General features: G+C 38.4%; 1 long non-coding RNA gene across 1 annotated transcript; it reads right to left on the reverse strand.

The window, feature by feature from the left end:
- Positions 1–2,223: 2,223 nt before the first annotated feature.
- Positions 2,224–13,615, reverse strand: LOC125183275 (uncharacterized). Its single transcript, XR_010829163.1, has 5 exons — positions 13,490–13,615; positions 12,419–12,569; positions 11,991–12,116; positions 8,896–9,051; positions 2,224–5,934 (listed from the first exon to the last, which is right to left on the reverse strand). It is a non-coding gene; the product is annotated as an uncharacterized lncRNA (long non-coding RNA).
- Between the last annotated feature and the right edge of the window lie 3,383 nt (positions 13,616–16,998).

Consider the following 16,998-nt stretch of genomic DNA (forward strand, 5'->3'; position numbering starts at 1 on the left):
GTATGGCTCTCAAATGTAGTTATTACATCTCCAACAGGGAGATAACTTGTTCATTCAGGACTCTGCATTGTCTGGACAACGTTCAATAGCAAGATTACCTGCTGTCCTCGGCTGTCACAACTGCTCTAAAGTAGAGATTACTTTTCTACAGGTTAATGCAATTTTTCAGCATGTAAGTTACTTATGTAATAGTTTAGTTTATAAATGTCAAAATGCAACTCAGAATATAAAGGGCAGTAGAAATTTCTTGGCTTTAAAATGTCTTGATGGTAAAATAAAGCAGCTGATGAAATTATAGAAACTTAATGATATGTGAATATGTGGTCCCAACAGACTGAAAGTCTGTCAAAAAATGAAAAATAGCACCTTATTTTCAATAATACTTGTTCATTCTATTGATCTCCGTTATTATTTAGAATATTCCTGTCAAATAGGGTGAGAATAACATGCTAATACTGATCTGTAGTTCCTTAGTGATTTTTAAATAGATTGTTATCTGTCAAGAAGTCATGCATATCATCCCATTCAGTTTGTAATTTGTGACAAATCTGTACCCATTTTGGCAGTGTTCAAAGACTATGTTGACTAGTGGTACATAGGTTCTGAATATTGAAATACTAATGCTTTCTATCTTGAATATAAATATAACCAGCATTAATATCAAGGCTTTAACTCTAGGTGGCAGTTTATTCCATCATTTTTTTAAATGTAGGTTTAGCGGCAGCATATTGATTAGCAAGCTTTCATAAATGCAACACTATAAACACGGAAAGAAAAAGCAAGTCAAACAGTCATAACAACTCTCATGATTTTTATATATTCTTTCCCAGAATCAGGTCACTGAGTAAATGGGTTTTAGAGGGTATGACTTGCAAATGTTGTTTTCTGAAGATTTTCCTATAAATCTGAGATGACTGGGAATGGCCTGATCATGATTCTAAAAACCCTCTGCCCCCCTACCACTTTTAAAAAAAAAAAAAAAATGTGGGCTCAAACCAATTGGTAGCTACTGAAAACTTCTCTAATATTCTTGCTGCTGCTGCTTCAAGTACTTGATGTTGGTTGCTGCTCCTGAGCAGCCTGCACCTGTTCTTGCAGCCCCTTGCTAGGATATTTGCTGTTCTGATGCAACCTTTTCTTCTGGCTTTCTGCAAGCCAACTGCACCAACACGGTGTGTACACAGCAAACTGACTTGTCTTTTTGCACTTGCTGAACTCTTTGTAAAACTGCTTCCTCTTTAAGGATATGACATCCCCATAGACTTTAAAAATAAATCAGACACAATACAGAGGATTTATAAACAATTAATAAGGGGTGAGTGATGTTGTAGTAACGCTGCGTTGGCCCTAGATACAGATAAGCCAATGCAGTTCTCCAGGAACTCTGATCAAATCTGTTTTATTGAAGTTTGATGCTTATATCATGTGAAAAAGTAGATAAACTTTTGGAGCAGCTAGGACTGATCCAATGTACAAAGCCTTTCAAAAGTTATTATCTGTCACTAGAATTGCAAAAGATAATGGGTTTTCAGCACCATTTTGGATCTCTCAGTTTTGCCCTTTGCCTTTTGATTGTGCAGGGCAGTGGTGACCAGTTGTCATTTAACAGACAGAGTCCTCAGAGCCTATATACAACCAGGTAGATGATGCTATTATTAGACAAGCAGGACTACTACTCTAACACATTAGTTGAAAGCTATACTCCAGTTTATTCTGGAGCTCTGGAGTTTATTCTGGAGGCCCCAGCTGGAGCACTGCCTTCAGGTTTGGGGCCCCCAGCACAAGAAGGATGCAGGCCTATTAGAACAAGTCCAGAGGAGGGCCACAAAGATGATCAGTGGGCTGCAGCACCCATCCTGTAAGGACAGGCTGAGGGAGCTGGGGCTGTTCAGCCTGGAGAAAAGAAGGCTCTGGGGAGACCTCACAGCGGCCTTCCAGTACCTAAAAGGTGCCTACAGGAAAGCTGGGGAGGGACACTTTGTCAGGGAGTGTAGGGAGGGATAGGACAAGAAGTAATGGCTTTAAACTAAAAGAGGGTAGATTTAGATTAGATATTAGGAAGAAATTCTTTACTCAGAGGATGGTGAAGCACTGGAACTGGATGCCAGGAGAAGCTGTGGATGCCCCATCCCTGGAGGTGTCCAAGGCCAGGCTGGATGGGGCTTTGGGCAACCTGGTCTGGTGGAAGGTGTCCCTGCCCATGGCAGGGGGTTGGAACTGGATGATCTTTAAGGTCTCTTCCAACCCAAACCATTCTGTTACTCTGTGACTCTATGAAATAATCTAAGTTGATGATACCTGAGGAAAAATAAGAAATGCAAAGCAGGTAGCTGAGAAATACAAGTGAATAGAAAGGCAAGAAGCAGAACTAAAAGAAAATGTTCAAAGTTAGGTTGAGGAGTATTAACTTACTATACTTTGAAAGCAGAGACTAGAGAAGGAATTAAAAAGAAGGAAACTGTAAACTTTTTAATGTTGCTTTTAATTGATTCAATAGCAAACAATCCCATCCTGCTGTAATCAATGGCTGTGAAAACACATTCAGTGACTTCAGCTGTGGCCAGATCAGGCTCACTAACTCCAGCACCTGTAAGTGAGGTGGGAACAGATGTCTGTATGCTCTGTCTAATCCATATGCAGGGTGTACCATATGCTAGCTGTTTGGTTTAGAGTTGATTGGAAAAAGTCCCCAGCTTAGTCTTAAATGTCATTTTCATGCTTACCATTCTCCTTGTGCAGTGTTTTCCACCTGCTGGCGTGTTTTTACTGTTGATGCTAAAGATCTCAATTGAGAGTTCCTCTGTGAGCCCAGATGACATTATGGATAACTTTTGATATTGGATTACTGTGACTCTACTTTTGGTTACATCAAAGTACTCAGCCTATTCTACTGAAGATAAGGCAGAGCTCTGGTTAGTAACTAATAAAACATGGGCACTGTTTTACTTGGAGGCAGCCTAACAAAAGTGTTTTGTTTTGTTTTGTTTTCTTTGTTTGTTTTTAACATGACCATATCTAATAGAGAAAAGTATTTGCAGAAAAAGGGCAATGTCAACATTTTTATGCAAACATAAAAGCTAAACATCAGTATACATGACAGTCACAAAGTTTGAAAGAAGTCCTGTATTCTGTGTTTATAGAGATGAAGATTAATTTGATGATATAGCGCCACCAAAAGCTTGAGAGATACTTGCCTGATACTTGCCACAACTCATAGACTCCTTTTGGGACAGTAATTCAGACTTAATATACTTTGAATGATGTTCAGTATTGCTAAAAAGAGCTAAATATTTGAAAGCATAATATTGCTTTCAGAAGGGACTAAGTGTTTAGGGATTAGCTGAGAGTCTAAGAAACTGTGTCGCTGTCTCCATTGCAATTGCATCCAATCCTTTTATGTGACTTTTTTTTTTCTGATAATACTGACAATCTCTGATTTTCCTTTTTTTTTTTTTTCATTTAAGTAATCTTCATAAGACTGCTTTTGGGGAAGCTATATCTGTCATTTCAAAATGCAGTGTTGTGTATCCAACTCAAAACCTTTGTCTAATTGAGATTCATGATGACTCTAAGGAGTATTACAGATTGATGCAAGGACCAAGAGAATACAAGTAGCCCAAGCCATTTACATAATTTTTTTCCATTTTGAGTTAGAAATTCTCTGTGGATGACCACTGAAATCCTCACATCTCAGGCGCAGAATATAAATGCTTTAAATAAAGTAAGGACATTCTCTATTTAATAAGTTAATACAGTAATATGTGCTTTAACTTTAATTATTACTCCTTTTGAAAAAGGCCTAGCGGACTGTGCACAATCTATGTGGACTAGTGGAACATGAGCACCAAACTAACACGTTAGGTTCCTAAAATCTTACATAGTTTTTGGTGTTTCTGTAAATTTAGCTAGATGTATTCCATTACCAAAGTCTGGTCAGTGGGGGATTGATGCCTAAATTCTGACAGCTCTGTAAAATATGCTCTATTCTTCTTATTCTTAAGCTCTGAATGCTTAAAAATGGTCTTTCTTTACTCGTTATAGGCACATAACAGTTCTTAAGAATGCATGTAAATGTACCATGTCTCAAACAAGACTGTTAAGGGAAAAGACATCTCTTCCAAGAGGTGAAGGTCTTCCACCAACTTGACCTAAGACAAGCTCTGCTTTCCTACCTTTTACCTCACTTAAGGCAATTGAAGTCAAGTCAGGCTATGCAATCTGCTTTTGTCCTTAACTCCTTATGTGCAATCATGAAATATCTTTCTCTTCAAAATTCTGTTTTTTTCATTACAACCAACTAAGCTATTGTCCTGGTTCCAGTTAGGACAGAGTTAAGTAGCTCATAGTAGCTGGTAGGGTGCTATGTTTTGGATTAGGATGAGAAGAGCGCTGATAACATGCTGATGTTTTAATTGTTGCAGAGCAGTGCTTACACCAGGCCAAGGACTTTTCGGCTTCTCGCTCTGTCCTGCCAGCGAGCAGGCTGGGGGTGCAGCAGGAGCTGGGAGGGGACAGACCCAGGACAGCTGACCCAAACTGGCCAAAGGGGTATTCCATACCATCTGACGTCATGCTAAACAATATATAGGGGTGGCTGGCCGGGGTGGGGGGGCCGGCTGCTCGGGAATAGGCTGGGCATCGGTCAGCGGGTGGTGAGCAATTGCATTGTGCATCACTTGTTTTCTTACACATTATTATTGTTAATACTATTACCATTATCACTATTATTATTATTATTGTTATTATTATTTTCCTGTCTTAATAAACTGTCTTTATCTCAACTCACAGGCTTCACTTTCCCGTTTCTCTCCCCCATCCCAGAGAGGGAGGGGGGAGGGTGAGCGAACGGCTGTGTGGTGTTTAGCTGCCAGCCGGGTTAAACCACAACAGCTATTAGACTGCGAGACCAACAAGAGTAATCACGGCGGCTGTTCTCTATCCTATTGCATACTCAATGCTGCAGGCTTTTGCAGTGGTGTTGTAAAACATGAGGAATCTCAAGGTTAGCAAGTTTGGTTCCAATGCATTTTAAAGACTTTCCGTATAGAATAGCACACCCCTGAGTTCACTCACTTGTTTGTTTGTTTATTTATTTATTTTTTGCCATGAAAATTTCAAAATCCTGAACTCACAGGCTTCTGGCTCAAAAGGGCTTCATTACCAGCATTTCTAACATCTCTTTTCCTGATTCAGAAAGTTAGTTATTCCCTTACACGAATGCCCTCTCATAGAATCATTAAGGTTGGAAAAGACCTCCAAGATCACCTGGTCCAACCATCCCCCTACCACCAATGTCACCCACTAAACTATGTCCCTAAGCACCACGTCCAACCTTTCCTTGAACACCCCCAGGGATGGTGACTCCGTAGTTTAAGGCACTCTCATTATAAAGCACTCCAGTTACAGGTCGTAACTATTTTAACATTAATATTAATAACAACTCTTTTTGTTCTGTCACTACTATGACTCCTCAAAACAACATGACACTCTACTGGTTCCACAGCTGAAGTTGCAGTATATTCTCTACTACATGAAGAACAGAGTGATTTTTTTTTAAAACTAGGTTAGCTAGAGAAGGCACAAATATCCATAGAACAGCTAATTGTTTAAAAATAACTACCAAGTTATTTTAAATACTACTGTGTTTTTTCCTCTGTCTTGCTTTTTCCCCTAAATGTCATTCTGTTAACATGCAAACTCTCTGACTTCACACTAGAATGATTCTAGGAAGTGTTAGGAACTTGTCATCGATACTCAGAAATCGTCAAAAAGGTAAATTCAGCTCAGATCAGCAAAATGGGTTTCCAATTTTCTCCCTGTGTACTTACCTTTTCCCGTACTGCAGATTTCCTCCAGAGGCACACATCTTCAAATAGATTTCCAGATGTTCTAATAAAAAGCCTCATTCTTTGAGCAGACTCATTTTCCATGGCTCTGATTGAAATTTAGGAAAAAACAAAAACAAAAACAAAAATTAGTCTGTGTTCTAGAAGAACAGCTTTCTCTTCTCATGCTGAAACTTCAGTATGGAAAGACTTCTACGAAACCGTTATCTTCTGCCCAGATCACTGCTCTTAGCTTAGGCTATCCATTCCATGTAATCCTCTGTTCTCTATTATGGAAATAAGGAACTGTAAGAGACCTAATCTGCCTATTAAATGGAAATATTTAATGTCAAAATAAAGCCTGTCATAGTTTTTTGGGTGAATTTTGCATTTTTTTAGCTACCATTTCTAAAGTGAATTAATTAGTTGTATTCAATAATTGCTATGCAATGTAACTTTTCTTTACTAGTTTAAGCTATTACTGCTCTCAGGACTATTTTGAAGATATGAAAGTTTCTAATACATAAAAATTCAAAGAACTTGTGAAAAATAAGTTTAATTCCTATATTATTTTTTTTTGAAAAATAACACACTAAAAATGAGAGACAATGGCTCTTCTAATAATGATGGACTTGGCCATTTCCAAACTCGTTACAAATACAGAAGATAAAGGGGAGGAAATGTCTAATTGAAGCAGTGGCATTTATCAGAGAAATGCAGGCTTTAATGAAAGAAAAACTAGACCAAAGTGTAGTAATCGTTACACAAAAGGAGATTCCCAAATGAAAAAAGTCTGGACTGTGAATTGGGCTATAGGAATATATCGCAAACAGAAGTAATTAAGTAAAAAATATCTGTGCTAATGCAAGTATTAATTACTAAAATATTCTGATACTTTCAAAAGTGACTTTTTTTGTTGTTGAGTTATGGTTCCACTGGGTTGTCGATATACAAAGCAGCAGCATTCCAGGAACTTCTCTGAAACCATCAGCATCCAAACCTGTTTGAATTCTGCAGTAGTTGGATAATTTAGGCCTTTCTCAGAATTTTGGCCTTAAATCGACACCACAAAGATTCACAGTGATAGTTGTTCTGATGAACTAATGCAAATATTATAACAGAGTACTATGTAGTACTCTGTTATAAAGATGCAACCTTGGGAGGTGGGTTAATCGATCCATCAGAGCAGAGTAGGAATGTTGTGCCAGGTCTGCAGTCTGTTGCTGTTAATTGATTTCAGTGTGATGTTTGGCCTTTTCATAGCAGCGTGATATTGCTAACTCATACTCACCTTTTAATAGCATATATCTCTTAGCTCTTGTTTCAAAGTAACATTACCTAAACATTGCGTATTTTTGCACTCTTTTTGCCCAAGCGTGATGTTTTCACTTTCACCACTGTATTTCACCTTTTTCTCAGGTTTTCCTGGTAATTTGTCAACACCTTCTGAGTTCTGATCTTGTCCTCCAGGCAGTTCCTTCTAGGACTGTCTTTTCCTCAGGTACAGTAATTCTCTTTATAACTCTCTATTCAACCATCCAGGCTGCACAAAGCATTGACTGGAATATGAGACAGGCCACCTTTACATTTGTTATGTCCCTTTATTTTGCCAGTGAAAAATACATTTTTTTAAGGTATATTGTGTAACAGTTTGCACACGTTTATGGCAGTTTCAGCTGGACCATGTTTGCCCTGCTTCCATGTAAAATAATGCTGGTCAGTGGGATTTCTTCATTGCACCAAGTTTAGGAAAAAAAGTTTATTTTCCTGTAAGAGCAAGGCCTTTTATAAAGGAAAATAAATTCATTTGACACTAAGTTCTTTGTAAAAACTTCAGTTGTCTGCATCTTGTTTTTGCTTATTTGTTTTTAGAAATACAGTTCTGTATCCTAAAGATTGTTCCTTTGCTTTATATCATAATTATCCTGAACAGTAAAGTTTATAACAGTTCTAGAGTTTATCAGCTCTCTTTCGTTATTATTTTTTGAACATAGGCATTATGTGTACTTTTTGTTTTCCAGTCTCGTAGAAAGTACTCTGTCTTTCATAAATTTCTAAATATACTTGATAAGTTTTTCAATTGTGTTGCTCAGGTCTTTATGTATTTGATGATGAAGTTCATCTAAAATTGAAAACTTACTCCTCTGTTCCTGGTATTAATTTTCTAGGCCTTTTCTATCAGTTGGTTTTCTTAGTAAAGACATTTAATTAAAGAAGACTTAAAGGATGTTGACCCTCTTTGTTCAATAACAGACCAATATTTTGCTTGCTCATCACCTTATTATTGCTTGTGAAATTATTTCTTGTTACCTTTGGTTTCTCTTTTTATTTACATTTATTTTGTGTTCCTGTTTTTTGCCCTGCATATCTGTGTTCTTTTATTCTGATAATTACAAGTTAACCCAGTTTCCATTTTCTTCCCTTTCTTTCATCATATATTTCCTTCAGATTTTTGAGTTTATTGAGGAATTCATGATTTAGGCTGGTATGTTTCTTTCTACTCTTACTATATTTCCTCTGCTTTGGGATAATGTATATGTGTGCTTATACATTTGTTTAATATCATTTATCTGAGGAAGTATGTCTTCTGCTTACATTTTTTTTCCCTTTTTTTCCCCCAGGGTCTTTTTATATTATTTATTTATTTATTCCTTAGGTTGATCTTTTTTTTCTTAGATTTCCGTACACCACTATGATTGTATCAACCAAATCTCTGAGTCTACTGAAGTGTACCTGTTATTGTTAATTTCCACCCTTTACTTTCTAAGGATTGTGAACTCCAGTTTCACCTTTTTCATCCAACTTGACAAGGACAGAAACCGTGTTATTCTTACTAGTTACCATTTACTGCTCCTAATTACATTTGGAAGAATCTCCCTTTATCTGTCTTCTCCATTTTCTCTATTAAAAAAAATAAAATGGTTGACACACATTCCAATAACTTGCTAGGAAATCTGTGTTTTGGTGTATGCCTCCCCCAATGCCATTTATAAATATGACGCTACGCTAAACTAACATCTAAAATGCTTAGTTCTTTTCATAGTTCTTGTAAATATGAATAACAACTTACCTGTATTACAGCTGTGGTTATAATTCAGAGAATCTAGTTGCATATTGGATTCCTCCATAAATGTTGTTTTTGCAAAAATGTTTTCAAGTTTTTCTGTCCGTTGATTTGAGTTTGCTTCACTCCAGCATGCAATTTGACTTACTCCTCTGCAAAAGACTTGCAATAATATTTTTGTAAAAAATAGTATTGTTACATTTGTATGGAAAAAGCATCTCCCAGCAAACTCATTTTACTTCTTAGTTAAAAAGCTTTAGCCACAAGAACTGAAATGCTAGCTTATTTCTCACTGCATCACTTATTCATGTGCGTGAAACACAATCCGTAGACAGATCTAATGGCTTGTGGAAAATTAGCATTGAATTACTGGGCAGTGGTGCTACATTAGTGTAGTGTTCCTTTCAGAACATGTTTTACTTTAGGTAAACTTGCATATCCTGAGCTATTTTGTTCATGGAGCTGAACGTTACAGAACAAGCCTTATGAGAAAACAACAATGAGAAAGCACCATTTAGGCAAATGGTTAATTTTATCTTTGTTTTGCCAAGTCACAATTCATTGTTCTTCTTGATGGTGCAAAACTAATTGGCTCTTATCAGAGTTACATTACCTCCAAAGGCAGATAAAATTAATGCAAAGTAAACATCCCCATGATCAGAGACCGTCTGATGAAAGGGAAAACAGACTTGGGTGAAGTTGATGCAGAAACCCACAACAACCTCTCTCAGAATTATAAATCAGGAAGTTCTCCAGGTTATCAGCTACTGCTCTACTTCATTATTTTGTATTCTCTGTTTTAACCTCAGGTCACCTTTAATACATCTGCTCTGTAGTGATTAATATTACTGTTGAAAATAAACTACGGAAGAGCAGTGCTGTATTGCATGACTAATTAGTCTATCATGTTACTTGTTTACAGCTTTTAAAAAATGTTTCTCTTCACAGAAATAAATCAAAGCATACTAAGCCCCATGTTGTATGTGAACCACCATCGTATCTGACTATGGAACTTCCAAGGCCAGGTGCCCTTCTCTTTCAAGAAATTATAATTTGAGCTGCAAAATCTTCAACCCTTTATTTTCTTCCATTCAATCTCTTTAACACTTGCCATGTTTGCAGAAAGCTTCTGTTTGAGTCTGGGAATTATATTACTTTTTTCCTCGGAAGGTTCACGCTTGAACAAAGCTATATACCAGATTTCTTCTAAGAAATCTCAAATAACTTTGGCAACAGGCAACCACTATTGAGTCTGAAGGGATCAAGGAGTACAGGTCATGTCCACTGAGAGGTCAGGACTGTCATTTGCCTTTATAATTTAAAAAATGAAAATGCCAGTAACTTTAATCCCAAACTTCAAAAGAGTACCTAAACACTCTTGGAAAAACAGAAATTTCAAACTTAAGCAAACATGTAATTTTTAATCAAAATTTGCAGTTTTCTGTGAGGCAGATAAAATTCTAGAAAATATGAAGGAGGGTTTATATCTACATGGGATTAGTATTTAGAGACTCAGCAGCTGCTCTGTTCAAGACACTTGATTTTAGGGAATGTGATCTTTAATAGGCTTAGGGTCTCTTATGGGGAAAATGTCTAAGAATTATTAAAACCTGCAAAGAAGTAGGAAGAGTTCAGATATCGTTGTGCTCCACAAGCTCATACACTGACACTTAACTCTGCAAAGATGTAGAAGACTCACGGAGAGGAAAGAATGCATTATTCTCCGCATGCACTGGTGATTGGACAAATAGTTTGGGACTTAAAATGTAGGAGAGGGACCTCTCATGAACATGTATGTACCTGAAAGATGGGAAAGAGGAGCATCTCTTCACAGTTGTGCCTGGTAAAGCCTATCTCTTTTTTTCTGATACCCTTCATCACAGAGGAGCCAAACAAGACCTGTTTGTTCTCTAGCAAAGAATACACTAGAGATGACAGCCTTAATTAGATGTATCTGTAATTAATATTTTCTATAGTATTTAATATGTGGAATATTAAGTACATCAAGAATGTTAAGATTTGTTCTGAGAGTTTGACTGAATCCAAAACATTATGAAAAGTGGGAATTGGGAGTCTCCATTCTGTATGTCAGCATGTAGAGCAGAGAGAAAGAATCTAGAGAATAAAGAAGTTACTTGAGGAAAGCAATGAAATACATATATCCAGCTTTCCAAAAGAATATTCTGTCAGGATTGTAGGTGATGCAGAGAAATATGCAGAAATCAAAAAGACAAATAGAGTATTTCGTTTTAAGCTTATGGTCACATATATTTTTTATTTTACATGCTTTTTTTTTCTTCATTTTCAGTCCTTCAAACCACAGTCTGAGTCTCAATTTCTTTAAAAATGGTAAGTGATTATTTAAATGGTTTTACCATCAGCTTTGTCTCTTTTTGTGTAACGTGGTGGGTGGCTTGTGTTGCAAGCAGTACACTATTTGTGTTATGTCTTTGCAAAGACAGAACATTAGTATATAAATGGGGTGCTGGCATTCTGGACGGACTAAGCTGTAGAAGTCATGCTTTGTAAGCTGAGGATCTGCACAGTGTTCACTGATAATTCAGAAGAAGCTCCTGGAGGCTACTTTGTCAGGTAGGGGCTTTGAGGTATTTCTGCTTGGTGTAGGGCAGTGTCTGTCTTGTAGACTGCAGCGGGTCACCAAACTGCATAGGCCTTTCTGCAAGGCGTCAGAGGAAAGCTTCAGTTAGACCAGTCCACTCTAGGTGTAGGGATTATTAAGTAATCAAACAGATGTCATAGGAGATTGTGTAACCATCGTGATTAGATGTTTCTGAGAGCAAAGCAAGGCAAAACCTCTCTCAACAATGCTAAGGCACAGCGGATCTAACAGGAGCATGGGCTAGATAACATCTTGAGGTTCTTGAAGCCCCGTTTTTGTGATCATATCTTTTACTTCCTAAATTCCAGCACCCACAGCATTTTACTGAAAAGAAATTGCATTCCACTTAATATTGTTGACGTGTATGAAAATATTCACTTCCAAGTTTATCAAGTTTCACATAAAAAAAGAACATGATAAAGACAAATTGTACTCCTGTATCCATGACACTATTTTTCAATGAAATGCAGTTTCACCTTACAGAGATCATTTGCAGAGCAGGATTCAAAACAAATCTGTTGCCAGTGTTCTTGTGTAGTCATCTTTCTAGTCACAAAGTACCATCTCCACTGTATTTAAGAGCAATAAACAACTGCAGCTGCATTCCCTGCAATAGAATGAGCACACAGAGGGTGAAACTTTTTTCAAATAGCAGCTAAGTCATCCTGTAATGAGGAAATGAAAGGGGGGCAAATGGACTCGAGAAACAGGGATTTCAGATAACCTTTTTCTAGTTTAAATGCAATTTCTTCTTTGTTAATCCATTATTGGCCCATTCCAGTGTGTATATGTCTGAATCTGACAATCTTAATTGTATTTTATGTATTTCCCAACTCTTGCTTTTCTGCAGCACCTTTGTGAGGATCAGAAAGCAAGCCTCTCTCCATTTCCATCAAGACCAGCTTTTACCTCGCATGGAGAAGCCTCGTTGCAGGGACGCAGCCTCTGACAAGCACCAAAACTCCTTCCCATCGCTTCCTAGCAGATAGTGAATGTCAGGCCCTCTGCTGCTTGGATGGTCAGTAACCTGCTGGCACCATTTTGCCTCAAGGTAGCGTCTCTGTATCATAGCAACGTACAAGAATGCTAAGCACATATAATAATACAGTGGTGGTTTGTTACAAAGAACAATCAGAGAATTCCTCAATCGACTCTTGCATCTGAATGATTTTTATGTGCAAATGCTGCTTCATAAAGCAGGTTTTCCACATCAGGTACAGAAACGTGTTCTGGTATTAATCCCATTTCTAGATGAGCAAAACGACCTCTTTCTGCCTTAAAATATATGACTATAACACCTGCTCTTCAGTCATGCAAGGAGAAACAAGTTCTGCAAGGTTATTGTGATGAGGGCAGGTCAGCTGGTTATTTTTAGCTCGAGCTAGCACATTTAGCAAACTCTCACAAGAGGAAACATTTTTTACCTGCAGCTGATTAGCATTCAGAGCTGCACAACTTCATCCATTTAAGCGTAAAAACAGCTATTTTAGTCTTATTCTTACAACCAAATGCTTGCTGTTCAGTATTAAGAAAAAGGTGCACTCAGATGAAATGGCATAATATGCCTCCGATCCAGAAAGCTAAATGCAAATAGTGATTACCAGTCTCTTACAGTGGAATAATAAGCACGCAAACATTAGCATTGGAACACAGTTTACCCTCTGTCGCTGTGAAGGCTTCAGCCATTAAAACTCTACCGGAGTAGGGAATGGAATTTTCCATTATTTTTTTTTAAGTTTTCTTTTAATGGAAGCTCCCATTACAAATTCAAAAGCCTTTATTTAGCTGTCATTAGGATATTGTTTTAGGACAAGCAGGATTTCTTTTAACTGTGTTCCTTGACCTGGCTGCTCGGGTTCGCACATCAAAGACTTTCTCTTCCTCCCTACTCAGCTAACCAGACACACGTACCCCAGGGAGAATGCCAGATTATCTGGAAAGGCTGGAAATATGACCTATGGTGTTATATTAATTGCATACCTTGACAGAGTCATGTGGGAAATGCTCTCAGAAGGGACCTCACAAAAATTCCTTCTGCTGGCTGTTGTCTCCTGGATTTGTTCCCATTGCAGGGTGGGATTCTACCTGAAAAAATAGACAATGCAAGGAATCATAAGGAGATGGGGAAAGAAACAATGCTTTGTTTAATAACTACACAGCTGTTACACTTGTTTAAAAATGTAAACTCAAATAATATTTTAAAATTGCTTGTTGTTTACCAGTAAAGGGCAGAAATATTCTTTCTCTTCCAGAGAAAGGCAACCTGTTTAGAATACATAAAATATCTTTCATTTTTTTAATCAATTCTCCTTATGGGTACTTGTTGGCAATAAGTATGATGATAAAATCTGGATGGTTGAATTCTAAGATCAAAAGGGTTCTGTCATTCACTTTCCAGTTGTGGTAGGTGCTGAGCATTTATCAGAGACTCCTCGTATCCTTGCATGCCATTTTTTGTTCCCCTCCATTTTAAAGGTTTCCTGAAATCTTCTGCTTCCTTCTGTCCACTGCCCTGTCAAGAACTCCCCGTCCTTTTTCGCAGAATCCCAGCCCAATATCCCTTTTGTTTCCCTGCCAAGGTTCCTGCATGTGTTCTGGGTTTTTCTTCCTTATCCTCGCTCCCCCAGAAAGTCCCTTCAGTCCCTCCTCTTGTGCTACTCTTTCTCTTTTCCAGATTCTCTCTACCAACAATGTGGTTCTAGGCCATTCAGGATGCTAATGCTTAAAAACTGCGTAGTGCAGATCAATAGCCAGATGAGGAAACCCTTGTTTCCCTAGAAGGTGTTACTAATTGGCAAATAACTGAGGCATTTGTCTATCTTCAGTTACAGACACCCGAAGCTGCTGGATATCTGACCACAGTGTCAGCACCTGCTTCTGTCCTATATTGCTAATGTTTTCTCTTCCAGTTTCCACTGAGCCCAGTAGCCACCTAAGGATAGAAGTAAAAAGTTCCACTGTGTTATCTGCAACAGAGGAGCAATAGCACATGGGTAGGAGACGGGCTGTGCTAAGCACACAACACCACTGAATCAAGAACATTGGAAAGTTCTTCATACATACAGAATATATAATCTGAGACAGATGCAAAGCCAACAGCAAAACAGCACATCTTTTTCTTTTGGCTTCCCAGTGCAGTTCTAAGTCAAGCTCCGGTCAGGAGGAAAGACTTAGTACATTTGTTGACCCCTGCAGCCGGCAGAGGAAGAGCTTGCCCTGCGCATCCTTAAAGCCCCATCGCAGCACGGTATGAACAGGCCACATAGCACACATTTCTTAGTGCCAGTGCACTTGGGAAGGGCAGGCCAGGCAAGCAAGGCTACATGTAGGGTTTGGGGACACCTCTTTGCATGCAGTCCTGCTTCTGTGTCACCGCGACATCAATCACCTGTGAAAAACTACCAGTTCTGGTACCAGTGCTCACAAAAGCACAGCTCGCTGTTTACTTTTTGTGAGCGTTCCTGTGAATCAAATTGGACTGCTGGATTGTTTTAGGAAAATAAACACAAAAGAACCATGAGTGCTGCCAGAGCGAATGAAAACAACGCTGCTGGGGAGTGTTTGCTGTGGTAGTGGTGACTTTGAGTGCTCAGTACTTCAGGAAAGCAATTAAGACACAAACTCTGGCCTGGTAAGAGTTTAGGTTGAGCTTAGGTTGCAGCCCCTCCTGTACAGGCTGTTAATGCCCCAAAAGCATCACATTTCCCTCATCCAAAGCTTGCTTTCTGCTCTTAGAGGAACAGCTCTTGTCTCCATCCTGCAGTGATGTTTATGTGCGCGTCAGAAAGACTATATGCAGTGGACAAAAATTACATAGCATTTCTTCAGGGTAACAAAATGGCAAATACTGGGATCCTTTTGGATCCTCTTTCCTCTCTTTCACCTTGGTTCCTGCAGTGATATTCAGCCAAGTGCCTATCAACATCAGGTTGATGTTCTGAAATTTTCAGTGGTGTCAGTATCTTTGTAGATGTGCTTACAATATTTCTGTTCAATTTCTGTGGTTTCCTCAAGCTAATCATCATTCTTTCAGTGCGAAAAGTTCCAACTTCTGTCACTGGAAAAATACTGAAAAGAAAAAAGGAACAACAACAACAAAAATCCTTAAATCTGACTTGCAACCCCTAATGAGAAAAGAGAAAAAAAAATCTGTCATCTCATTCAGAAAGAAAAAATGCTAGTTTTTTTTTTTTTTTAAGTGAAATAAATGCTTTCCCTAAACACGATTGCAGTTGACAAAATGCTGGATGTTTAGGTGGCAATTATAGCTCTTTCAGAGACTGTCAAATCTTGTCACAACACATGTTATAAATGAGGACAGATTTAGACATCCTTTATGACAGTTATGTGTAGGATGTGGATGGTTGGCAGTTAAATTTCAAATGCAAGGAAATTTTCCTTCCAATAGATCTTTGCTTGTTTATTAAGAGGGAGTTACCGTGCACTGAATCTTGTATCTACCATGTGCAGCTTTTCATCCTTACAGCTTTTGACATTTCACTTTAACTTTCCTTTTTGACAGCCATCTGAACATTGTTTTAGGTAAAATGTAACCTTCAGTGCTCTGGAGATGTATGAAATTTTTAAAGCTCTCGGTGTTTTCATACTGAGATTAAGGTTGGAAATGTGTCATATTATACATGGATGGATAGATAGTAAGAAAGCAAATAACATAGATGGTAACAATAATGATTGAAGGGAGCCGCTTCATGATGCACGCAGAAAATGGGATAATGCAGAAGCCCACATTCATCGTGAGACGCATAAAATGTTGATGAAGTATTAGTAATAATAATGTGCATCACAAAGCACAATTCATATGATGATAGACTACACAGGTGTCATTAAAGCCAAGCCTGACATGGATTTTAAAGTGTTTCTGATGTTAACAGCTCCAATGGCATAGGGAGAAGAAAGAGAAGAGAAATCCCAGAGCCATGGAAGAGTCCTGGCAGGGTCAGACAGAACTTTTTTAGAAGCTCCGAGGGAGAGCGTGCTGGAGCAGCCTAAATGTCAGGTTTTCCGAGTGCAGCATAAGCCTTTTTGACGGCACCAGCCTCACTCTGCTAACCAGCACTGACATTGACAAGCTTTGCATTCACCCTTTCTGCAAAGCTCAGTAAAGAGGTGGGAAAGGGCTAGGCAGCATTTCCCAGCCAGGTGACGTACGGCGTATGCTATGCTATGTGCAGCTAGTAGAGAGGGGAACTATACCTCCTTTAGCCCCCGCTCCAAATTCTAATAATCCTTTGAAGCTTCTGGCAGCATCTCCTGTAAGGAAAAAATCTGTTTGCCCATTTTGTAGTCCTCCCACACTTGAATATGGCAGGCTGTAGACTAATTTTTATGAATGATGGCGTATAAAATCCCAGTGAGTTCGGTAAGTGTGATTCTAACATTTCCGAGAGATAGTAAAGAAGAGATGTCATCTACGGTATCGGGACCTTGTGACTCTTCCATTTAGCTGTAGCAGTGTAGCATAGCAGAAT

This window comes from Anser cygnoides, chromosome 2 (genome assembly GCF_040182565.1).
Source record: "Anser cygnoides isolate HZ-2024a breed goose chromosome 2, Taihu_goose_T2T_genome, whole genome shotgun sequence".
Classification (NCBI taxonomy): Eukaryota; Metazoa; Chordata; class Aves; order Anseriformes; family Anatidae; genus Anser; species Anser cygnoides.